Source organism: Syngnathus typhle, unplaced genomic scaffold, assembly GCF_033458585.1.
Source record: "Syngnathus typhle isolate RoL2023-S1 ecotype Sweden unplaced genomic scaffold, RoL_Styp_1.0 HiC_scaffold_36, whole genome shotgun sequence".
Classification (NCBI taxonomy): Eukaryota; Metazoa; Chordata; class Actinopteri; order Syngnathiformes; family Syngnathidae; genus Syngnathus; species Syngnathus typhle.
The window spans coordinates 870,418-894,266 of record NW_026871942.1 but is presented as its reverse complement, the minus strand read 5'-3'; the positions used below and the strand labels follow the sequence as shown (position 1 = coordinate 894,266).

The window sequence follows — 23,849 nt, the reverse complement described above, 5'->3', positions numbered from 1 at the left end:
GAGAAAATGCGATTTAAGCAATAAAATTAAAAATGCTTATAAAACATAAACCAAACGTTGGAGGTGGTCATTTCTTCATGCGCAGTGATAAACTCGGCACTCTAAAGCACCCGAGAGCGTTTTTTTCGATGCCAACCTAACCAGAGTGACGGGAGCGGCACAATTCAGAAAAAGCGCTCAGCTCGCCGAGAAAATGCGATTTAAGCAATAAAATTAAAAATGCTTATAAAACATAAACCAAACGTTGGAGGTGGTCATTTCTTCATGCGCAGTGATAAACTCGGCACTCTAAAGCACCCGAGAGCGTTTTTTTCGATGCCAACCTAACCAGAGTGACGGGAGCGGCACAATTCAGAAAAAGTGCTCAGCTCGCCGAGAAAATGCGATTTAAGCAATAAAATTAAAAATGCTTATGAAACATAAACCAAACGTTGGAGGTGGTCATTTCTTCATGCGCAGTGAATAACTTGGCACTCTAAAGCACCCGAGAGCGTTTTTTTCGATGCCAACCTAACCAGAGTGACGGGAGCGGCACAATTCAGAAAAAGTGCTCAGCTCGCCGAGAAAATGCGATTTAAGCAATAAAATTAAAAATGCTTATAAAACATAAACCAAACGTTGGAGGTGGTCATTTCTTAATGCGCAGTAATAAACTCGGTGTCACGGCTTCGGAGTGGAGAAATGGAGCAGGGCGACCAAGTGCAGCTTGGACCAGGGTTTATTGCAACAAACTCAAAAAGACTAGGCAAACTGACGTGACTAACCAACAAACTAACAAGACTAACAGACTAAATTGTGAAACAAAAGACAGGAACAAAACCAACCGTGACCGTGAGACATGCATGGTCCACGTGTTACACACACATACACAGACACACAGGAAGGGAGGGGCGAGCACACGGACACAGAAACGATGACACAACCAAAACTGGGGACGAGGCATGACACTCGGCACTCTAAAGCACCCGAGAGCGTTTTTTTCGATGCCAACCTAACCAGAGTGACGGGAGCGGCACATTCAGAAAAAGCGCTCAGTTCGCCGAGAAAATGCGATTTAAGCAATAAAATTAAAAATGCTTATAAAACATAAACCAAACGTTGGAGGTGGTCATTTCTTCATGCGCAGTGATAAACTCGGCAATCTAAAGCACCCGAGAGCGTTTTTTTCGATGCCAACCTAACCAGAGTGACGGGAGCACAATTCAGAAAAAGCGCTCAGCTCGCCGAGAAAATGCGATTTAAGCAATAAAAATAAAAATGCTAATAAAACATAAACCAAACGTTGGAGGTGGTCATTTCTTCATGTGCAGTGATAAACTCGGCACTCTAAAGCACCCGAGAGCGTTTTTTTCGATGCCAACCTAACCAGAGTGACGGGAGCGGCACAATTCAGAAAAAGTGCTCAGCTCGCCGAGAAAATGCGATTCAAGCAATAAAATTAAAAATGCTTATAAAACATAAACCAAACGTTGGTGGTGGTCATTTCTTCATGCGCAGTGAATAACTCGGCACTCTAAAGCACCCGAGAGCGTTTTTTTCGATGCCAACCTGACCAGAGTGACGGGAGCGGCACAATTCAGAAAAAGTGCTCAGCTCGCCGAGAAAATGCGATTTAAGCAATAAAATTAAAAATGCTTATAAAACATAAACCAAACGTTGGAGGTGGTCATTTCTTAATGCGCAGTAATAAACTCGGCACTCTAAAGCACCCGAGAGCGCTGTTTTCGAAGCCAACCTAACCAGAGTGACGGGAGCGGCACAATTCATAAAAAGTGCTCAGCTCGCCGAGAAAATGCGATTTAAGCAATAAAATTAAAAATGCTTATGAAACATAAACCAAACGTTGGAGGTGGTCATTTCTTCATGCGCAGTGAATAACTTGGCACTCTAAAGCACCCGAGAGCGTTTTTTTCGATGCCAACCTAACCAGAGTGACGGGAGCGGCACAATTCAGAAAAAGTGCTCAGCTCGCCGAGAAAATGCGATTTAAGCAATAAAATTAAAAATGCTTATAAAACATAAACCAAACGTTGGAGGTGGTCATTTCTTAATGCGCAGTAATAAACTCGGTGTCACGGCTTCGGAGTGGAGAAATGGAGCAGGGCGACCAAGTGCAGCTTGGACCAGGGTTTATTGCAACAAACTCAAAAAGACTAGGCAAACTGACGTGACTAACCAACAAACTAACAAGACTAACAGACTAAATTGTGAAACAAAAGACAGGAACAAAACCAACCGTGACCGTGAGACATGCATGGTCCACGTGTTACACACACATACACAGACACACAGGAAGGGAGGGGCGAGCACACGGACACAGAAACGATGACACAACCAAAACTGGGGACGAGGCATGACAGAACCCCCCCCCACAAGGGACGGCTCCCGACGTCCCAAAAATCCAATCCCTCACGACGGCACGCGGGGGGGCGGGGGGGCAGATAGCCGCACTCGGGCGACGACTAGGTGCAGAGAACCGCACTCGGGGGGCGGCGACTAGGGGCAGAGAGCCGCACTCGGGGGGCGGCGACTAGGGGCAGAGAGCCGCACTCGGGCGGCGGCGACTAGGGGCAGAGAGCCGCACTCGGGGGGCGGCGACTAGGGGCAGAGAACCGCACTCGGGGGGCGGCGACTAGGGGCAGAGAGCCGCACTCGGGCGGCGGCGACTAGGGGCAGAGAGCCGCACAGGGGCGGTGACTAGGGGCAGAGAGCCGCACTCGGGCGGCGACTAGGGGCAGAGAGCCGCACTCGGGCGGCGACTAGGGCAAACGGAGCCGCAATCGGCGGACACCCGGGGAAACAGAGCCGCAATCGGCGGACACCCGGGGAAACAGAGCCGCAATCGGCGGACACCCGGGGAAACAGAGCCGCAATCGGCGGACACCCGGGGAAACAGAGCCGCAATCGGCGGACACCCGGGGAAACAGAGCCGCAATCGGCGGACACCCGGGGAAACAGAGCCGCAATCGGCGGACACCCGGGGAAACAAAACCGCTATCGGCGGACACCCGGGGAAACAGATCCGCAATCGGCGGCATTCGGGGAGTCCATTCCGCAATCGGCGGGATTCGGGGAGGCGGAGTTGTGCGCAGCGGCACGAGTCAAGCATGTTGCCTTCCTAGATGTCGGGTGATGATCGCAGGGTCTGGCGCTGCTGGCACAAAGACCAACGGCGGCCGTGGGTCCAGCGTCGCTGGAGCAAAGTCCGATGGCAGCCGTCGAGCCGATGGCGCCGGGAGGAACCCTGATGGCGGCCGCGGATCCGGCGTCGCTGGAGCGAAGTCCGACGGCGGCCGCGAGTCTGGCGTCGCAGATGGGCGAAGTCCGATGGCAACGGCGGGGCCGGTCGCACCGGGAGGAACTCTGATGGCGGCCGCGAAGCCCATGGCGCTGGAACCTGCTCGAACGACGGGCGTGGATTGCAGGTCGCGGACGGGAGCTGATCCTGGAAGGTCCAAGCGCTGGTCGCTGTGATGGTCGGAGCATTCTGTCACGGCTTCGGAGTGGAGAAATGGAGCAGGGCGACCAAGTGCAGCTTGGACCAGGGTTTATTGCAACAAACTCAAAAAGACTAGGCAAACTGACGTGACTAACCAACAAACTAACAAGACTAACAGACTAAATTGTGAAACAAAAGACAGGAACAAAACCAACCGTGACCGTGAGACATGCATGGTCCACGTGTTACACACACATACACAGACACACAGGAAGGGAGGGGCGAGCACACGGACACAGAAACGATGACACAACCAAAACTGGGGACGAGGCATGACACTCGGCACTCTAAAGCACCCGAGAGCGTTTTTTTCGATGCCAACCTAACCAGAGTGACGGGAGCGGCACAATTCAGAAAAAGCGCTCAGTTCGCCGAGAAAATGCGATTTAAGCAATAAAATTAAAAATGCTTATAAAACATAAACCAAACGTTGGAGGTGGTCATTTCTTCATGCGCAGTGATAAACTCGGCAATCTAAAGCACCCGAGAGCGTTTTTTTCGATGCCAACCTAACCAGAGTGACGGGAGCGGCACAATTCAGAAAAAGCGCTCAGCTCGCCGAGAAAATGCGATTTAAGCAATAAAATTAAAAATGCTAATAAAACATAAACCAAACGTTGGAGGTGGTCATTTCTTCATGCGCAGTGATAAACTCGGCACTCTAAAGCACCCGAGAGCGTTTTTTTCGATGCCAACCTAACCAGAGTGACGGGAGCGGCACAATTCAGAAAAAGTGCTCAGCTCGCCGAGAAAATGCGATTTAAGCAATAAAATTCAAAATGCTTATAAAACATAAACCAAACGTTGGTGGTGGTCATTTCTTCATGCGCAGTGAATAACTCGGCACTCTAAAGCACCCGAGAGCGTTTTTTTTTATGCCAACCTGACCAGAGTGACGGGAGCGGCACAATTCAGAAAAAGTGCTCAGCTCGCCGAGAAAATGCGATTTAAGCAATAAAATTAAAAATGCTTATAAAACATAAACCAAACGTTGGAGGTGGTCATTTCTTAATGCGCAGTAATAAACTCGGCACTCTAAAGCACCCGAGAGCGTTTTTTTCGAAGCCAACCTAACCAGAGTGACGGGAGCGGCACAATTCATAAAAAGTGCTCAGCTCGCCGAGAAAATGCGATTTAAGCAATAAAATTAAAAATGCTTATAAAACATAAACCAAACGTTGGAGGTGGTCATTTATTCATGCGCAGTGATAAACTCGGCACTCTAAAGCACCCGAGAGCGTTTTTTTCGATGCCAACCTAACCAGAGTGACGGGAGCGGCACAATTCAGAAAAAGCGCTCAGCTCGCCGAGAAAATGCGATTTAAGCAATAAAATTAAAAATGCTTATAAAACATAAACAATACGTTGGAGGTGGTCATTTCTTCATGCGCAGTGATAAACTCGGCACTCTAAAGCACCCGAGAGCGTTTTTTTCGATGCCAACCTAACCAGAGTGACGGGAGCGGCACAATTCAGAAAAAGCGCTCAGCTCGCCGAGAAAATGCGATTTAAGCAATAAAATTAAAAATGCTTATAAAACATAAACCAAACGTTGGAGGTGGTCATTTCTTCATGCGCAGTGATAAACGCGGCACTCTAAAGCACCCGAGAGCGTTTTTTTCGATGCCAATGAGGTAAATTTTAGATTCTAGGCGTCGCCGTATGTCACCTTAAATGGTGACTTAGCTGCAGTGAGGAGACCATAAGCTATTTTGGCTGGCCAGAGATGCCTCAGTTTCTGCAAGGTATAGCAACTTAGAATATAGAATGGAGCAGCTGTTGTTATGCAGGGGAAAGCGTCTTCTACATGTCCTTCTTAGGACATTTGGGAGCAACGAGTAGACTAAAATACGAACAGCAGCTGCACCCCAAGTCATGACATCAACGGTTCGGGCAGGTATAAGATAGGCTTGTCTGTCAGAGGGGAGAGCCTTTTTGGGGCGAACATCTGTGCTGTCAAGAGCTGAAACATCTTTGCTCTTGGGGCCACTCAAACTTTTGGAGAGACATCACTTTGACATCGGTTGAATAAATCTTTTCCCAATCAGCCGTGTGTCACCGAAGTGCTTCCTTACCCGGACCAGCCATCGTCCACTGAGTGTTTTTTTGGAGACCAGCGAAACAACAAAGACCATTCACCACATTTTTGGCGTCACGAACAGGATTCGTGTTCCCCCGGGGAATTCGCGCCCGCTTCCTGAGCGAGAATCCAGCGGTCGACCAGCGGCTGTCATTAAGGTGAGATGCTTCGCCCACAGTTGCCGCGATATGCTCGGTTCTTGGACGGGGGTGGGTCGGCCCCTTGAGGGGGGCAGTTACAACCGAATCTGATGTGGCCATGAGCTGTCTCGGGAGTAAGTTGTCTCTCCCAGTCAAAAAGTCGTCATAATTCGACTTTCGAAGGGGGAGTGGCCCCAAATAGAAGCAGCAAAGGAAAAATAAAATAAAAAATAGAAAATAAATAAAAAATAAGAAATAAAAATTGAACAGTAACTTAGAACTTAATGGGGAATGTGCACAGTGGAGTGAGTGACATGTCTGGTGAGAATGATGAATGATGAAAAAGAAAAAAGCCCGAAGTAGTGTGGCTCGTGACGGGACAGGTTGTCAGGGACATCGCTGTTGACCGTCACAATAAAAGAATGGTAGAAAGTCCCATAAAACGTGGACTTTAGTTTGGCGACAGATCCGATGGAGGATAGAAATTTTAGCTGTGTGAATGAGGCGAAAACACAGATACGATTGAACACTGTTGCGACAGGAAACGACCCGCCCCAGATGCAGTTCCTGGAAAAGCCGAGACACTGCAGTCGCACTCAGTGGCCGTACGGGCCAAGTGCGCACCTGTGGAGAGTTTCGGTGGCCGGGTTAGTCTCCGTCAAAAGTCCGACAAAAAAGGGAGGCTTGCGCTGACCGCGTTTGGCAAATAGGAAAAGTGCGCAACCTTGGCATCCGTAACTGTGAGCATGAATGTGGAAGTGACCCGGTCAGACCCTTTTTTAAGGGTGCCGAAGTGGTCCGGTCAGACCCAGTTATGGGTGCCGAGATCCGGTCAGATTTTAAGGGTACCGAGGAAAATAAAGCGCGCGTAAGCCACGTCGTTTGGACACTGATCGAATTAGAAGTGTGTGGGGGTTACAAGGCTCCTCGATTTAAACGCTGGTGCAAGAAAATGGCAGAGTAAACTCGGTGGGCTGTCATTTTTGAATACTGAGGTAGCTGGTGCGTTATCGCGGCAACGGTCCGATCCCGATTTGTCGAGGCGCACTGTAATAGCATGCACGTCTGTCAAAGTTTGATAAATTTGAGCCGGCGACAAAACCGCTATTGGACGAAGGTTTTGTGCGGCTGCTGTGTGAAAAATGGAAAACGTGGAAAAGAGGCCTCCGGGGGGTTTAGTAGTGATATAACAAGTAATTTGTGTGCACACTTAAGTTAAATTCTGCAGAATAAAGGGGAAATATACAGCGCTATTAGGAACGAAACGAAACGAAACAAAAAGTTAAGTAAGACGTGCGTATTTGTCAGTGCATCTGCTCTGATGACAGTTAAAATGACCAAACTGCTCAACAGCAGTTGGAAAGAAGCAAAATGTGGAATGGATTCGAATCCCGTTGTATGTCTTTTGTGTCCGTGTGTAATCTTTGTGAACTCTGTCAGCTTAATGTTGTCTGTTTGAGCTTCCAAATGAATGGACGCTTGATGTGTGTACTTGTTGGGCCCAGTAAGTGTGTGTGTAGGGGTGTGTGCGTGCGTGTTTGTGTGGGTGCGCGCGTGTCCGTAAGTACGTGTGTGTGTGTGTGTGTGTGTGAATGTGCTCATGAGCGCGCATGGGGGTGAGTTTGAGTGTTTGGAAAACCACCAAAAATAACGGATAGTAGAGTGCGCTCTCGTTGCTCTGGGGCGCGTGCACGCCTGCGGTGCCCGCGCGCGGGGGGGGAGATCTGGCGGTGGGTAGGGCAGGGAGTGGCCAACCTGTATCTGCCCACTGTGTTTAAGGCTGGCCCCTCCCCGCGCGGTGATGCCGAGGCGGGGCGCAGGGCCGAAGTTATGCCCAATTAAGGGGGCCTGCCCTGCCAGCAACGAGAGAAACTATGATAGAATGGTGGAAGACGGAATGCTGAAGGAGCAAAAGAATGCATGACCAACTGGAGAAATAGGAGCATGCGTGTGTTACCCAAATACGACACTAATATAGATGTGCATGTAAGTTGAGACAACAAGTTGTGGCTGAAGAGGGTAGCCCCCTCGTAAATAATGGGGGACCCCATTAAGGCCAGCTGGCGCCACCTTTAGCATTCTGAAAAGAATGGCAAGGTAGAACTGAAGAAGAGCCCAACTTGTTAATTTAAGTTGTGAAGGAGGACAAATTTAAAACAAATTAGTGATACTGCGCTGTTTCTTTGGAACTCTCCTCAATACTTCTGATTTTCTGTTTGCATAAAAAACCTGAGACGGCAGATACATCCGTTTTCTCCAGGAGGACAAAGAGACACAGACTGAACTTACCGGTCGTCTGGAGAAGAGCTTCGTGGAGCGCCGCATCCAAAATTCTTAAGGCCAGTGTGATTTATCCACAAACTCTTGCAGTTCACTCTCACCCGCAATCAAAGGATTGCATAGCAGACTGACAACAGACTGATCATCATAAAGATTGTGAATAACTGTTTTTCCGACAAATCATCATCTCAAACATAAGTCTAGTGCTGGTACAGGAATAGTGCGTGCGAGTACACCGAATTAAATATCAAGAAAGCGCATGACAATACGGTCCTAAGGGTCGCATCTGAAGTTGGCAAAATCTTATCTCAATTGTTTAATTGACACTGAATTAAAAAAAAAAAAAAAAAAAAAAAAAAAAGATGGGAGAAAGGAGCTTTGCAAGCCCAATGATGACTACCCCCATAGAGGTGGTGGTGAGAAACAACCCGCTTATCAAGGGGGTCAAAGAAATATCTAAGAGATGGAATAAGAGATGGCCGGATATTGAAAGGCCTTGGCCGGTGGAAGGGACTTTTAACAGGGAAGTAATCGAGACTATACGAATACTTGTATCAGCATACAAGGCAGGAAATAAAAAAGGAAGAATAGGAGAAAAAAGGAAGGAAAAAAGAGAATGGGAATTGGGATTGTTGAAAATATTTGACGAAGAAGGACTCAAATTGAACCGAGAGTTCAAACAGAAAAAAGAGAAAATGACAGCTGAAATGCTGAAAAATGTGGAGGAAGCTAGGAAATTAATGGAAAAAGCAAACACGCCTTTTTCACATGTGTCCCCTGTTAAGAATCCCCCACCGTATGATGCGAGTGAAAACAACGGTAATGTCTATCCACAACTCCCGATAATCAACCAAGAAGGAAGTTACCAGCTGGAGACGGAGGATAAAGACATTGTCGAAACAGGAAGAGCGAAGACAACCATCATCATGCACCCCAGCCCTACCCACAAAAGAAATAAAACACGATTTGCGAAGCAAGGCACCTCTGACTACACCAGAAAGGAGGCGCGGTATGACAGCCAGAGTGACGCTGAAGGAGCAGCTGGGGGTTACGCCCCCATAATTAAAAGCATCTTAAAACGAGCGGAGGAAAAAGGACGCACTCCAGGGAAAAAGATTAGGACAAAAACATATTTTAGCAGTACCGACAGTGGGAGCGACAGTAGTGATGACGAGTGGGGCGGCAAGGTCCCAACGCCCACCTCATGCTCCACCCCCATGGCTATAGAGGATTGGAGACGAACGGCTTTAATAAGCATTAAGACCAAGAAAAAGCAATGCCTGGAGGAATTGGACTGGTGTGGGGAGCCCAGGGAGCAAGAGGAGCTGGAAGAAGAATTGCAAAGATTAGAAGTTGCTGAACGCGAGCTGAAGAAAGAAGCATCCAAGCTGCCGGCGAATCCTTTAAGGCATGGGCGAAAATTAAGGGAGCACATACAATTCTGCCAGTGTTGGTAAGAGGACAACAGCTGGAATACAAGCCATGGCAGAATTCCGACATGTCAGCCATCCTTGAGAAGCTGCCCACCATTCAGGATGGAGCACACCCTTGGATATCCAAGTTGGAGGAGTGCATGGTGGGGACGCAGTTTGCGGTAGGCGACATAAAGAGGCACCTGGCTAATGTGGTAGGAGTCCATACCATGAAAGACCTTTTGGGAAAAGCAGGGCTACATCAATTTACCACAACATCAGCGAATGACTCCGACCTGTTTGCAGCAGTCCGAGGCCAGATGTGGGGAGCACTGAAGGCAGCTTATCCGACCAATGCAAACCCCGATAACATTGTGATCGAACCCCTGGGACCGATGGAGAATGCACGCTCATACGTGGCAAGAGCGCATCAAACTTGGAGACACATTACTGGAAACGACCCGGACACAACCCAAATGGAAAAATCTATCTTGCGGGATAAGATCCAGAAGGGCCTGCCCCTGCAAGTGAGGAGTAAACTGGCTGAAGTAGTGGGACTGGGAAACATGACGACTAATGTCTACACCGATCACGTGGCTCATCAAGTTGATTGGTTCCGCAAGAAGGAGATGGCCCAAAAGGAACAAGACCAAGAAGTGGTGAGGAGGCTGAACCAGGTGCAACTCGCGGACAATAAGAAGGAGAAGAAGCAGACGGTCGTGGTGCAAGCTCCACCGCAACACATCATATTACAGCCCACGCCCCCGCCTGGACAACCGCCGCAGTCAGCTACGGCAGTGCCTTTCAGTCCAGCCCCTCAATGGGGAAATAGACAGACCCATCTCTGGGGAGCCAAAGCCCGTGGAGACAAAGGATGGGCAGGAAGGCCGAATCTCCCGGGGGGCCTACAACAAAGACCTACTGTGTGTTACAATTGTGGGAGACCAGGCCACATGGCTCGCCACTGCGACAGACCCAACAACAGCTCCCCTGGAGGTGGCTTCAGAGGGGGCGTCAAACAACGAGTCCAAATGCCCCAAGGCCCGGTACACCCCTTTGGGGGCCCGGAGCCCGGATTTTAGGGGTGCCCAGAGTGCCCTAAGGGGGGATGTCAGCTGGTAGTGTCAGGTCCGGAACAGGAGCCAATAATAACAGTGAAAGTAAATGATCAACCATTAACAGCTATGGTTGACAGCGGAGCTGCTTTCACTTGTATCCGGCCCGAAGACGCTACACATCTCCCCATGTCCGGTCATTTCGTGCGGACAATAGGGTTCGAGGGTATTAAACAGCTGATCCCTTCCACAAGACCAGTAAAGCTCTGCTGGCAAGACCACGCGATAAGAATACCAGTCCTGGTGTCAGACCGTACACCTATTGCCCTCCTTGGCAGAGATGCTTTGTGTGGATTAAACTGCACCATAAAGTGTTCCCCCGATGGATGTGAGATTGAAATCCCATACCAAGCGTGCCATCAGCTGATGATGCTGTCAGAGTCCAGGAAGTCAACGCCCACTGTATTTTGGGTGGGTAAGATCAGCGACGACCTGTTGGAACCATACAAGAAATGGGAAAAGTTTATCCACTCCAATAAACCAGGAGCAAGGACCCCCGAGTACCCGTTTCACTGTACATTACAATACCACAAAGACCTAACGCAGGCCCAGGCAGAAGAGTGGTTACGTCGGCAACCCCATGGAGTGCAATTGAATGGGACTTGTATCGTCCTGGGACCACAGGGAGTGGCCATGAAGATACAGAGAGACATATACATCAACAAGGAATTCAAGGTCAAAAATAGCATCCCACATGTGACCTTGTTGGTGGCAGAGGACTGTGAGCAGCAACATGTGGGGGAGATGATGGTGGAGGCGGAGAGGCGCAAGTTTTCCCCGCTGGAAGGAAACGTTGCGCTGTGGGTGAGCGCTGATAAGCAGTATATGAAGATCATGATCTCAGCGCACGGACACGGACAACCACAAACGGTGCAGCTGTCGCACGACTCCATCCTCAGTATGGCGACTGATCAACTCAAAGAGGACATGGTCCCTGACTACCTGTGGTCGCGCCATAGTACAGATATTGGACTTGTAAAATCAGCGCAACCGGTAAAAGTGGATCTTCGGCCAGGCTGCAGGCCGCCGTGGAAAACACAGTATCCACTGAAAGAGGAAGCAGTTCAAGGGATCGAGACACAGATTGAAGGGCTGCTCGTGGCAAATGTGTTAAGAATAACGCAGACCCCTCTTAGTAATACGCCAATATTGCCCTTGAAAAAACCTGACAACACCCATCGGCTGGTACATGATCTTCGAGCAGTGAACGAGGTGGTAATTGACAATGTAGCCGATGTGCCGGATCCGCACACCCTGCTGGCACAGATACCGCCGGATGCTGAGTGCTTCTCAGTGGTGGACCTTTGTGGCGCCTTTTTCAGTGTCCCACTCAGCTGTGAATCACAAGGACTGTTCGGGTTTACGTTCAAGGGGCAGTTTTATCAATATCAGAGACTTCCTATGGGCTATAAACATATCCCTCATGTGTTTAACAAAGTGTTAAAAGATGACCTCGAAGGGCTGGAACGACAGGTGCAGAGCACTGTTATTCAATATGTGGACGATATTATTGTCTGTGCCGTAGATGTTGAAACGTGTCACAAAGACTCAATCAAACTGTTGCAAATTTTGGCAGAAAATGGTCATAAAGTGTCCCAAAAGAAATTGCAATACTGCAAAAAACAAGTTGACTATTTGGGTCAGAAAATATCATATGGACAGAGACGTATCTCAGATGGCCATTTGGAGGCGATACGGACGGCTCCGAAACCCAGAACCGTCAGGCAAATGTTAACATTTCTGGGAATAGCGGGCTATTCAGCCTCCTGGGTCGAAGAATACGCCAAATTGGTAGGGCCGCTAAGGGCTATGGTCAAAGACACAGGCAATAATGACCTCCACGCAACACTGGATTGGACACAGGATGGCCTTGTGGCGTTTGAAACAACCAAGGCAAGGTTGCAAGAGGCCCCGGCATTGGCTTTACCAGACTATTCCAAACATTTCGTGTTATTCACGTCAATCTCAGCAGGGGGAAAGTTTGCATGTGCGATTCTTTGTCAGCCTACAGGCACCGGGTCTGGACCCCAACCTGTGGCCTATTATTCAACATCCTATTCCGGGGTGGAGATGGGACTGCCGCCTTGCTATAGAGCTATGGTGGGAGTCTATTTGATGTACGACAAAGCCTCTGCCATAACCATGGGCTATCCTGTGACCATTCTGACTCACCATAGTCTTCGGACTCTGTTGAACCATGGCAAGTACACCTTGACAGAGCCCCGGCTCCGGGACTATTACAGACTTTTGGAGCAAGAGGATGTCACTCTAGCAAGGTGTACTACTGTAAACCCAGCTGAATTTTTGCCAACTTCAGAGGACGGAGACCCTCACGATTGCTTACATGAGTCAGAAGAATACTCGAGATTACGGTCTGATTTGCAAGCCATCCCCTTGGGCGAGGCGGATCTCGAACTCTGGACGGACGGTTCTTGTTATCGAGTCGGGGAAAATTTGTGCGCTGGCTATGCAGTGGTACAAGCGCAAGGTCCTGAGTTTGTGACAATCAAAGCCGAAGTGGTGCCACAACCAGCCTCGGCCCAGCTTGCTGAACTAGTGGGGTTAACGGAAGCGTGCTTGCTCGCGGAAGGGAAAAGAGTGACGATCTATACAGATTCCGCATACGCGCATAGTGTGTGCCACCTGTTTGGTGCTGTGTGGAGGAATCGGGGCTTCAAGAAAACTGACGGTTCCCCCATCCAGCATCATGCGCAGATAATGAGACTGCTGATGGCTATGATGAAGCCCAGTGAAATAGCCATCGCGAAGTGTGCGGCCCACAAGTCCGATGCGTCCAGGGTTACGCAGGGAAACAAGATGGCAGACGAGGCAGCCAGGGCTGTCACGAAGGGAAGCCAGAAGGGAAGAGTTTTGTTAGTAACGCATGAGGTTGACCTAGAGGACAGGGTCACGCTCAGAGATGTACTGTTGATGCAAGCGGACGTTAATCCGATGGACAAACATCTTTGGGCGCAGAGGGGGGCGAGTCAGGACTCTACCGGCGTTTGGAGAAATCACGAGGGTCTGATAGTGGCGCCGCCAGATTTGTTGGGACTGTTAATCCAGGAGGCACATGGGTTAGCCCAGGGGTGGGCAAACTTTTTGACTCGCGGGCCGAACTGGGTTCTAAATTTGGACCGGAGGGCCGGACAAGGAGCAGATGGACGTAGGCGTTGTGTGAAGTCATATAAGCGACCTGTAAAGGTCATTGCATAAAAGATCTTGGCCTTTAGTAGGTAGTAAAGCATGGATATTCCAAACAATTTTTTTGAAAACAAATGCATTTATTAACAGCATTAAGAAAATAATAATTCACTAAAAAACTGCTATCAGTGATTCTCATAAAATACGACACTGTTATTATGAATAACAATCTCCATCACTTCAGTGCCTGCAGGTCAGATTAATGAAAGATGTTTATCTTATGAGATCACATCAAACGGCAAACATTCTGACCAAATATATCATCTTGAAGAATCGGTGAAAGCATACATCCAAATAAAGTAATCAAAACAGCAACACGGTGAGGGGTATCTGAAAATCAGAGCAGAGTTTTAACTCACCTGGTAACAGAGGTGAGGAAACGGGAAACACCTCCTTAAAGTAAGCCTTAAGAACTTTACAGGTTAAGATTAGTCGCAAATAGGTGGTGCATCAATGTCCTTGAGCATCCTGCATTGTTTGAAAATGAGAATGGTCGCTAGTTTCAATCCCTGCTATGTGTACAAATCATATTCAAAATGCATTTTTTTACAATAAACTTGAGAGCCTCCCGTTCATTTTCAGTGGGAACAGTGTTGTTGGTCTCCCTTTTTTGCTAGTGCGTCATAGTCTGGAGTAAAATTTGTTGTGGCAATTCTTAGGCGAGATCCGAGGTGTTGGTCCGTTTACCTTGATCTGTGACGGGTTGATGTTGATGTGGCTGAACGTCACGTCGCGTACGTCGAGCCAAATTGGCCACTCTTTTTTAACATTCGGCACTCACTTCTTTTTTTCGGGCCACTCATTTTAATGGAAGGATTCCAGGGGAAGGTTTGTGGGTGGCTTTAGCGCAAAACTGCATCTGAAAGCTCAGCGCGCGAATTACAAGAACGCTGTCGTCAAAGCCCACGCTCTAAATTCGGGACTGATACGAATAGAGCGAGAGTGCGCCAAGTCCGTACACGCACTTGTGAGTGTGCACCGAGCTTTCTGACACGGCTTCCGGTAGTAAATGCGCAGGCGAGCGCTTCGCCATCTACTGGGAAAACGCAGTCATTGCAGGCAAAATGACAAAAAAAAAAAAGTTTAATAATACAATTTGTTCAGGGTTGGCGGGCCGGATTAAACGGTCCCGTGGGCCGGATGTGGCCCGCGGGCCGTAGTTTGCCCACCCCTGGGTTAGCCCATGTGTCAAGGGGGGAGGTGAAGCGAAAAATAACCGCAGAATATGGGTTTTGGGCGCCATATCTACTCGAACAAATCGACCAGGTCATTGGAAGATGTGTAATTTGTTTGAAAAACAATGTGAGGAGAGGGGTAGCCACCCCCACGGGTTACATCCCGACTCCTAATGGCCCCATGAGAGAACTAGTGATAGATTTCGTCGACATGATACAACCTGTTGAAGGGAAAAGATACATGTTGGTGGTCGTAGACCGATTCTCAAGATGGCCGGAGGCCTGTCCAACTAAACGAAAAGATGCTCAGTCTGTGGCCAAGTTCCTGTGCCGTGAAGTCATCAGCAGATGGGGTCTGCCGGATAGGATTTCTTCAGATAACGGGAGAGAGTTTGTGGATAAAACGGTCAAAATCATATTTCAAAAATTGGGAATTAAACAGCGGCTTGGCGCAGTATATCATCCACAAAGCCAAGGCATTTGTGAAAAAATGAACGGCGTTTTAAAAAATAGAATTTCCAAAATTTGTCAACATACAGGCTTGAATTGGATAGCTGCCTTACCACTGGCACTGATGGTCTGCAGGTCGAGTCAACTACGCGATTTGCATTTGACCCCACACGAATTGGCAACCGGTAGACGCATGCCTTCACCATGTTTGCGAACCAGTGGGAAAGGCCCAAGCCTGTCAATTTTGGAGGACGAAATGAAAGCCTATGTCAAACACTTAACCACGATACATAGGAATATTTCCACCTATGTTGTTGACAGGCAGAAACAAGAAGAGGCACAAGAGAGACTCGAGGCAAATACTAAAGACACTGTTCAGCCAGGAGACAAGGTGTATGTGAAAGTGTTCCGACGCAAGTGGTTCAACGAAAGGTGGCAGGGGCCATTCAAAGTTGTCCGCTGTACCGGAACTGCAGTGCAAGTACAAGGGTCACCAACTTGGTACCATTTGACACACTGCGTCAAGGTGCCCAAAGATGAAGATCCCCAAAGAGGGAGGCGCGACTGCGAAACTGCAGAACCACTGCCAGAACAAGAATCGCCAGAGGGCCCGGATCGGGACAAAGATGGGCATGATCAAGCTGTGGTGGATAATGTGTCTGCTGAACCTGTCCCTGAGGCAGCACAGCCGACGACAGAGGAAACCAACAGTTCAACGATATCAATCGTGACGACGCACCCTCCCCAGGCGCAGATGACGACCCTCAGCACAACAACACTGAGCCAACTACCGCCAGAGGTAGTGCCCCCAGAGAACAACGCCACCCAGCAGGACCCAGCGGCGGACGCCCAGTCCGCCACAGAGTCCGGCCGGAGCGGTACATTGAGCAATGTTGAGGGAGTGTTGGGGGGGGGCTGCAATACTGCCATGCAATTGCAGAAAGGAAGAAGGGTCCCTGTGCAGACGCACCGCCGAATGGGAAGACAACACCGGTAACATACTTGCCCTGGCCGGGCGAACACATGCGGACAATGTGCTGTTATTAAATACATATAGACGGTTTGAGGTGCTAGGAGATTGTGCTCTACTTCTGACAAAAATTGGCATAGATGATTTCGGGTACTATACGTGTACTTGTCTCAAACGGGGGGCGAGAAAGGCAGACCGCACGGGCGGCCATAAGACGGTGGACAGCGTTAATTTCGTGACGTTGGTGGAGAGAAAAGAAATTGCGAAACAGCATCCATACAGCCCCTTGATAAAAACGATGTCTTTATTCATGTTTTTGAGCTCATCGTACATTGGTTGATATGAAGTATAAACCCAGACAATATTATCAGGTTTTTTTCTCATAACATGTTCAAGATTTCCTATAACATTTTTAACAAAAAACGTCTTGCCACAACCTGAAGGCCCCGCTATTAACGATGAGAAAGGGAGTTCTAATCTAGGGTCAAATTCAATCTGGTTAAAAGCCATTTTCAATAACCAAATGGTTCAGTGCGACCTTGATTGAGCAATCTTCTTTTGTCGTAGACTACACGAAGCCGCTTGGAAAATGATGTGTTTCTGAGATGAAACCCTCTCTTATTGCGAACAATGCCATGTTGGGATGCGTAAAGCACGTCTGAGACTGCACCTGCTGTGTCGATGTACCCCTGAACCAAATCGAGCATGCTGTCAAGATTGATGCTCTGACCGCTTTCGTGAGTCTGTGTGATACCCTTTACCTTCATGACGGTGCGGTTTGTTGCCCTTGTCTTGTAAGCGTACGTTTTAGGCCCTGCTGAGACAAATTCTGAAATGCTGTCATTCGAAAGCTCATCTGTCAAATCGCCCAGATAATCCCCTAGCGGGAGGACAGTTTCGCCAGGTTTGGCCGTGTACACGAGACTGTCTGTGTCAGTGTAAAGAACGCGCATCTGTAAAATTTCTAGATAGTTGTACATTTTTAGACGTGCATAAGCGGTTGTGAAACACGCAGCCGCCACGTTTGATGTTTTTGAGGCTGGTATCTCATTGTTTACGTTGAAACAATATTGTACAACCGAAAGCTTTTCGCTGATAAAGTGGAAAAATTTCACATCGTACAAACCGGAAAACAGAAGATCAAAAAACTCCTCAGATTTTGTCACAATTTTTGTGTTTGTCATGTTCTCACGCTGGGCTAGTTTTCCCCATAGATTGTTTAGACAAAGTTTCGAAACCTGACGTTTCCCATGATTTACAGCAATTTTGGAAGGGTCCAGTTGGATACCCTGATGAATCGCGTAGCTCTGTATGTAATTTTCTCTATCAGCTTGATTGACCGCATGCGCTGGATAGCCTGAAGATTCCTGTTTACCTTTTAGAAATGTTCGCATGTAATCACGGAAAATTGTGTCGCTCGCTCTTGTGTAATGCCATACTTCGGTAATATCTGCAACAGTGTAGCCAAGATCAAGTGCCTTAACAAATTCAGGAGTTGTCCAAACACCTGTTAACGATCTCTGCTCATCATTATGCGTACAACCTGTCTGCTGGTTGTTATGCTCAGCGCATGTACGGCACAATGTGAAGACAAGTTTACCTTTAGCTGTTTTGAAAGGTAAAACAGGAAAATACAAACCACGAGGTGGATTAACGGTAGCGCTTATGAAGCCGAAATACAGTCTTGGGTCTTTAAAATCACCGTGGATAATCGTTGGATGACCAATAGGGTAGATGCCTGTACTATTAATGAAAGGATATAATGATGTGACATCGACGTACAACACCTTCTCGTTAGCTTCTGCCGTGTATCTTAAAACAAACGTGTTTGTTCGACCTCCGAAAAGAGCTTGCCTTGGTTTGAGAGGTGTAGGAAATTTGGCTTTTTTCAGGAATTCCTTAACCTCTGTGTTCAGTTTTTTCATTTGCAACCATTCGTGCTCCCACATAATTACAAGGTGCACATCTTGTTTAAGCTGCAGTTCCTGAATTTTCTTTTGGGTGTTGTCAAACCTTTCCTGAAAGGGACGTTTTGTTGTTGGACATATATTAGAGAGGTTGTAGCATTCAGGGCAGCCATGGTGATAACAACCAAAATACTCAAAAACTATTTTCATCCCCCTAATTTCAGAATACCCGTCTACAGTGTAGTTATCGACCTTAACTTCTCCCCCGTTCAACGCATGTCTAATGTGGATATTTTGACTATGCATGACCCATTGCATGTATTGAATAGAATCGTGTGAGAAAGCTTTGTACTGTCGCATGTAGTTGTCTGAAGGTGTAATAGCTAGTGTTTCAGGAGTTAGGAAATTAGTGCGAAAAACTTTCATGCAAGCCGAGGCTATTGTGACGGCGTTCAAAGGGTCTGTTCTTGTAGCCTCAAAATACTCGCTCCTGAATTTCTCACATCCTTGCATTAGCAAATCAACATCATTCTCACAGTAGGTTAGCGCCTGTTTGGCAAAATCAAACACAGCGTTAGCTTCTTTGACATACCATTCATCAAACTTTGCACGTTGCGAGGGTGACATTTGTTCGACATTGTAGTATGTAGGCTCAGGGTGACATCCTACGTAGTGTAAATGTTCTAAAGAGCTAAATTTATGTGGGAAACAACCCTTTGATTTGTCTTCAAGCCCCAGGGCCTTAGGCATCGCACTTAGCGGCATCGTTAAGAATGACAATGAGTCGATATAACGAGATTTTGTGTCTAAATCGACGAATGAAAGAACCTTACTCCCTTGCATCAGAATGTCAAGTTTGATACCTAATTCAAGCATTCTCTTTATCAAGATGTAGGAATCAAAACCTCTCGCATTATGTGCAACAAATGTCGTTTGTTTAAACCGGGGGTTTCGAAAAAATGTGAGGAATTTGTCAACACAGTCTGTCCCAAACCAGTGTTTCGTCAGTCTATTTGATTTACAACAGATAAGAAAGGGGTTGTGTAAACCATCTGCATCTACATAAGTTTCAAAATCATAGTAGACTACATTTTTGCATGGTGGTTGAGGCTTGATGGGCTGCATGTAACACAAGTGAGGGTTTAGTAAGACATCGTCATTTTGGTTTAAGATCTCACTACACACGGCGCATCTTTTTACGGGGCATCTATGTTTAGCCCCGGTACCATCAGCTTTCACATAATATTGGAGCCCGCATTGCAAGCATTTTTTGTATGTGGTGCAGTTGCTCACACGATTCGTCGCTCGGAACTCTTTATGTTTGGCAAAGCATTCTTCATTACGACAAGATTTGTTACAATCAGGGCAGATAACATGTTTAAATCGTCGTTGTTTACAGCGAGGATCGAGACAAATGTTATAGTGTCCCCCACATTGATGGTGTTGCCAATTTTCATGCCCTCTGTAACAATATCGGCAAAAATATGCATACCCCATGAATGCCTCTATCGTTTTCACACCGTAGTAATGATTCTCGAGGTGCAAAACAAATAAAGTGTCTTCGTCTGTTTTAGGGTAATGTGTGTCGAAGAAAGTCATGGGGCGGCTGTCTTCTTTTCGATACATGACAGTTATTTTCCGTCTGAGAACTTTTTCAAATTTATGTACATCCCCCAGACTCACAGGTGTTTGACAATCTAAACCCACACTCTGATGCAAAAGTCTGGCTTGCCTTACGGCTTGTTTTGATGTTAGCGTGTCATTTAGCAGATAGGTTAGTGAAAGAGCAAAGCATAGATTGTTGTCCTTATTACGAGGTATGTACAAATGTCGTTTTTTACGCGTCAAAATCTCTTTGTTGGTAGTGTTCATCAGTCGACGACGCACTCCACCACGGATCGGTTTGACTATTTGAACAATAAGCTCTAAATTCTCATCAGCTAGAAGCTCTACATTTGATTGAGCTAGACGTTCAAGCAGATCTGATACATTATCACGGATAGTGTTTATGTCGCTTTTTTGCGAGTAAACGTGAGCCCTATCATTTCCAGCCACTAACTCGATTTGAATCACGTCACCTCTCTGTGTTTGCATATCAACCTCTCGCAAGACTTCATCTATTCTATCCTCAATCTGTAGGTAAAAGGTTGCAAAATCATTGCTGTTTGCTTGTGATGGTATATTCAAATGCCGCCTTATCTCAATATTATTGAAATGCGGTCTATTTACTACAACAGAGCCGCCGCGCTGATTAGTTATTACAGAAGCAATGTTGTTAGATTGGTGGGCTATGTCTTGAAACGCTGGTGCGTTGTTGTCAATAACATCTATCTCGTGATCGATTATAACAGAGCAGTTGTTAGGCTTAAATGATAGTGGCATGTTACCAGTTATTACAGAAGCATCTATCTCATGATCTATAGGGTTAACGGTCATTCGGTCAATCAGAGGCTGCGTATTTAGATTTTGGATCATGTGTAACAGTTGAGCAGGAATATCTGGACTGTTGCGCCCGCTGTTACCGTTAGCTTGGTTGTTTAATTCTGCTATCATGTTTAGCAGTTGTGACGGTATTAGTGTAGGACTTTGGCTACCATCATTCCGGTTTTGACTGTTTAGCTCGTTTACGACAGCTTGTAAGTGGGCCTGAATATCAGGACTGTCTGTGTCTCTCCCTTCCTGCATGGCATTGTTTACAATGTTGACCAAATCTGGTATTTGGCTTGTAGAAGCAGTGGTTGACGGCAAATCATTGTTAATGTTTGACAAATCTAGCTCAGGTGTATCACAAAGTAGCTGTAAATCTAATTCGTCAATGTTTGTTAAGAAATCCGACTCTGCTGACGTAAGGTTAGCCTGATCCATTGTATTTCTTTTTGATAGAAATTACAATATAAACAACACCAAAAAAAAAATCAGACCTATCTTGATTGAGCTAAATCTGTCAAAATACGTATTACCTTAAAACATTCTTGCAGCCATTTTTTGTAAACACAGTTACCACTGCATTTTATAGCACGCCTTGTCTTATGGTGATGGCTCTCGTTTGTCGATTCAGGCTCCTTAGTAGTTGAGTAGAAGGCTGCACGTCTGCTCTTTCTCGCTCTTTGAAGCAGTCCCGTTCCACAACGCTTAACTAGAAGTAGATATTAAAAAACAGTTAAATCGTTATAATACCATCAAAAAAACATTTAAATGATGACATAGAATTAAAGAATAAAAATAAGAAATACCTCTGACTTTTTTTATTGATTCTCGAGGAAGGTCTTCGTAAGCAGATAAAGCGTCCGCCAATTCTATGTCTGTGGATGCTCCCTCGGAGGTGGGTATGATTTGACTGCTATCACGTAGCTCTGATAACTCTGCTGTTTTCGTTGCTTTAAAATGACGTGTAGAGCTCGTGACAACCTCCTGTCGGCCGGAAGGGGGTATGATTTGACCGAAATCACGCTGCTCTGATGGTTCTGCCTCCAAACCAGTCTGTATAAGTGGATTTTTTAGCCTAGTAGCAGCCGCCACGAGATCTGTTACACATAAAAAACAAAAAAATCACCAACTAATAGCATTTTATTAACTAACGTAAATGAACAGTTGCCTTACCGTAGTCTGATTGTGTTAAATAAACTCCGCTAAAGTCGTCGTCGAATACTGCATGCACGTCAGCAAACACAGTTATATCTGCATGACATTACATACACATTACATCATGTTTATATGATAACCTCAGTGTATTATTATTATTATTATTATTATACCAGTATAATTAATAACATGGCTTACCTTTAACCATCTCGAAACAACTTTTTGACGCTCTCTAACTTTGGACGCTCTCCAACTTCTCCGTTCAGAGCTCATCTGCTGGCGTGTCTTCTCAAAAAACAATCAATAGCCCCACCTTAAATACACTAACATTAAGTCCACCCTCCTCTCTAAAAAACACCTATAGACATCCCCCGACACTACACCTCTCCATCTCAATTTTTTTCCTGTCAATTTTTTTCCTGTGCGAATGTCGTCATCTAGTGTTATCTTAGTGACACTGCACCCCCTCCCCCTAAAACACCTGCACCCTCTTCCCCCTTGACACTTACAGCCCCTCCCTTCGTGGCACCTGCACTTCATTTGCATAACAATAACATCATGTCCGAATGTCGCCATCTAGTGTTATCTTAGTGACACTGCAGCCCCTCCCCCTAAAACACCTGCACCCTCTTCCCCCCTGACACTTACAGCCCCTCCCTTCGTGGCACCTGCACTTCATTTGCATAACATTGAAATCAATGGATAAGTGCATTATTTATTTGTGTGTCGCAGTAATAAACTCGGCACTCTAAAGCACCCAAGAGCGTTTTTTTCGATTCCAACCTAACCAGAGTGACGGGAGCGGCACAATTCAGAAAAAGTGCTCAGCTCGCCGAGAAAATGCAATTTAAGCAATAAAATTAAAAATGCTTATAAAACATAAACCAAACGTTGGAGGTGGTCATTTCTTCATGCGCAGTGATAAACTCGGCACTCTAAAGCACCCGAGAGCGTTGTTTTCGATGCCAACCTAACCAGAGTGACGGGAGCGGCACAATTCAGAAAAAGCGCTCAGCTCGCCGAGAAAATGCGATTTAAGCAATAAAATTAAAAATGCTTATAAAACATAAACCAAACGTTGGAGGTGGTCATTTCTTCATGCGCAGTGATAAACTCGGCACTCTAAAGCACCCGAGAGCGTTTTTTTCGATGCCAACCTAACCAGAGTGACGGGAGCGGCACAATTCAGAAAAAGTGCTCAGCTCGCCGAGAAAATGCGATTAAAGCAATAAAATTAAAAATGCTTATAAAACATAAACCAAACGTTGGAGGTGGTCATTTCTTCATGCGCAGTGAATAACTCGGCACTCTAAAGCACCCGAGAGCGTTTTTTTCGATGCCAACCTAACCAGAGTGACGGGAGCGGCACAATTCAGAAAAAGTGCTCAGCTCGCCGAGAAAATGCGATTTAAGCAATAAAATTAAAAATGCTTACAAAACATAAACCAAACGTTGGAGGTGGTCATTTCTTCATGCGCAGTGATAAACTCGGCACTCTAAAGCACCCGAGAGCGTTTTTTTCGATGCCAACCTAACCAGAGTGACGGGAGCGGCACAATTCAGAAAAAGCGCTCAGCTCGCCGAGAAAATGCGATTTAAGCAATAAAATTAAAAATGCTTATAAAACATAAACCAAACGTTGGAGGTGGTCATCTCTTCATGCGCAGTGATAAACTCGGCACTCTAAAGCACCCGAGAGCGTTTTTTTTCGATGCCAACCTAACCAGAGTGACGGGAGCGGCACAATTCAGAAAAAGTGCTCAGCTCGCCGAGAAAATGCAATTTAAGCAATAAAATTAAAAATGCTTATAAAACATAAACCAAACGTTGGAGGTGGTCATTTCTTCATGCGCAGTGATAAACTCGGCACTCTCAAGCACCCGAGAGCGTTTTTTTCGATGCCAACCTAACCAGAGTGACGGGAGCGGCACAATTCAGAAAAAGTGCTCAGCTCGCCGAGAAAATGCGATTTAAGCAATAAAATTAAAAATGCTTATAAAACATAAACCAAACGTTGGAGGTGGTCATTTCTTCA

At 46.6% G+C, this 23,849-nt stretch overlaps 1 long non-coding RNA gene across 1 annotated transcript; it reads right to left on the bottom strand.

The window, feature by feature from the left end:
• Nucleotides 1-16,615: 16,615 nt before the first annotated feature.
• On the bottom strand, nt 16,616-21,539 carry LOC133147251 (uncharacterized). Its single transcript, XR_009711595.1, has 2 exons — nt 21,466-21,539; nt 16,616-21,368 (listed from the first exon to the last, which is right to left on the bottom strand). It is a non-coding gene; the product is annotated as an uncharacterized LOC133147251 (long non-coding RNA).
• Between the last annotated feature and the right edge of the window lie 2,310 nt (nt 21,540-23,849).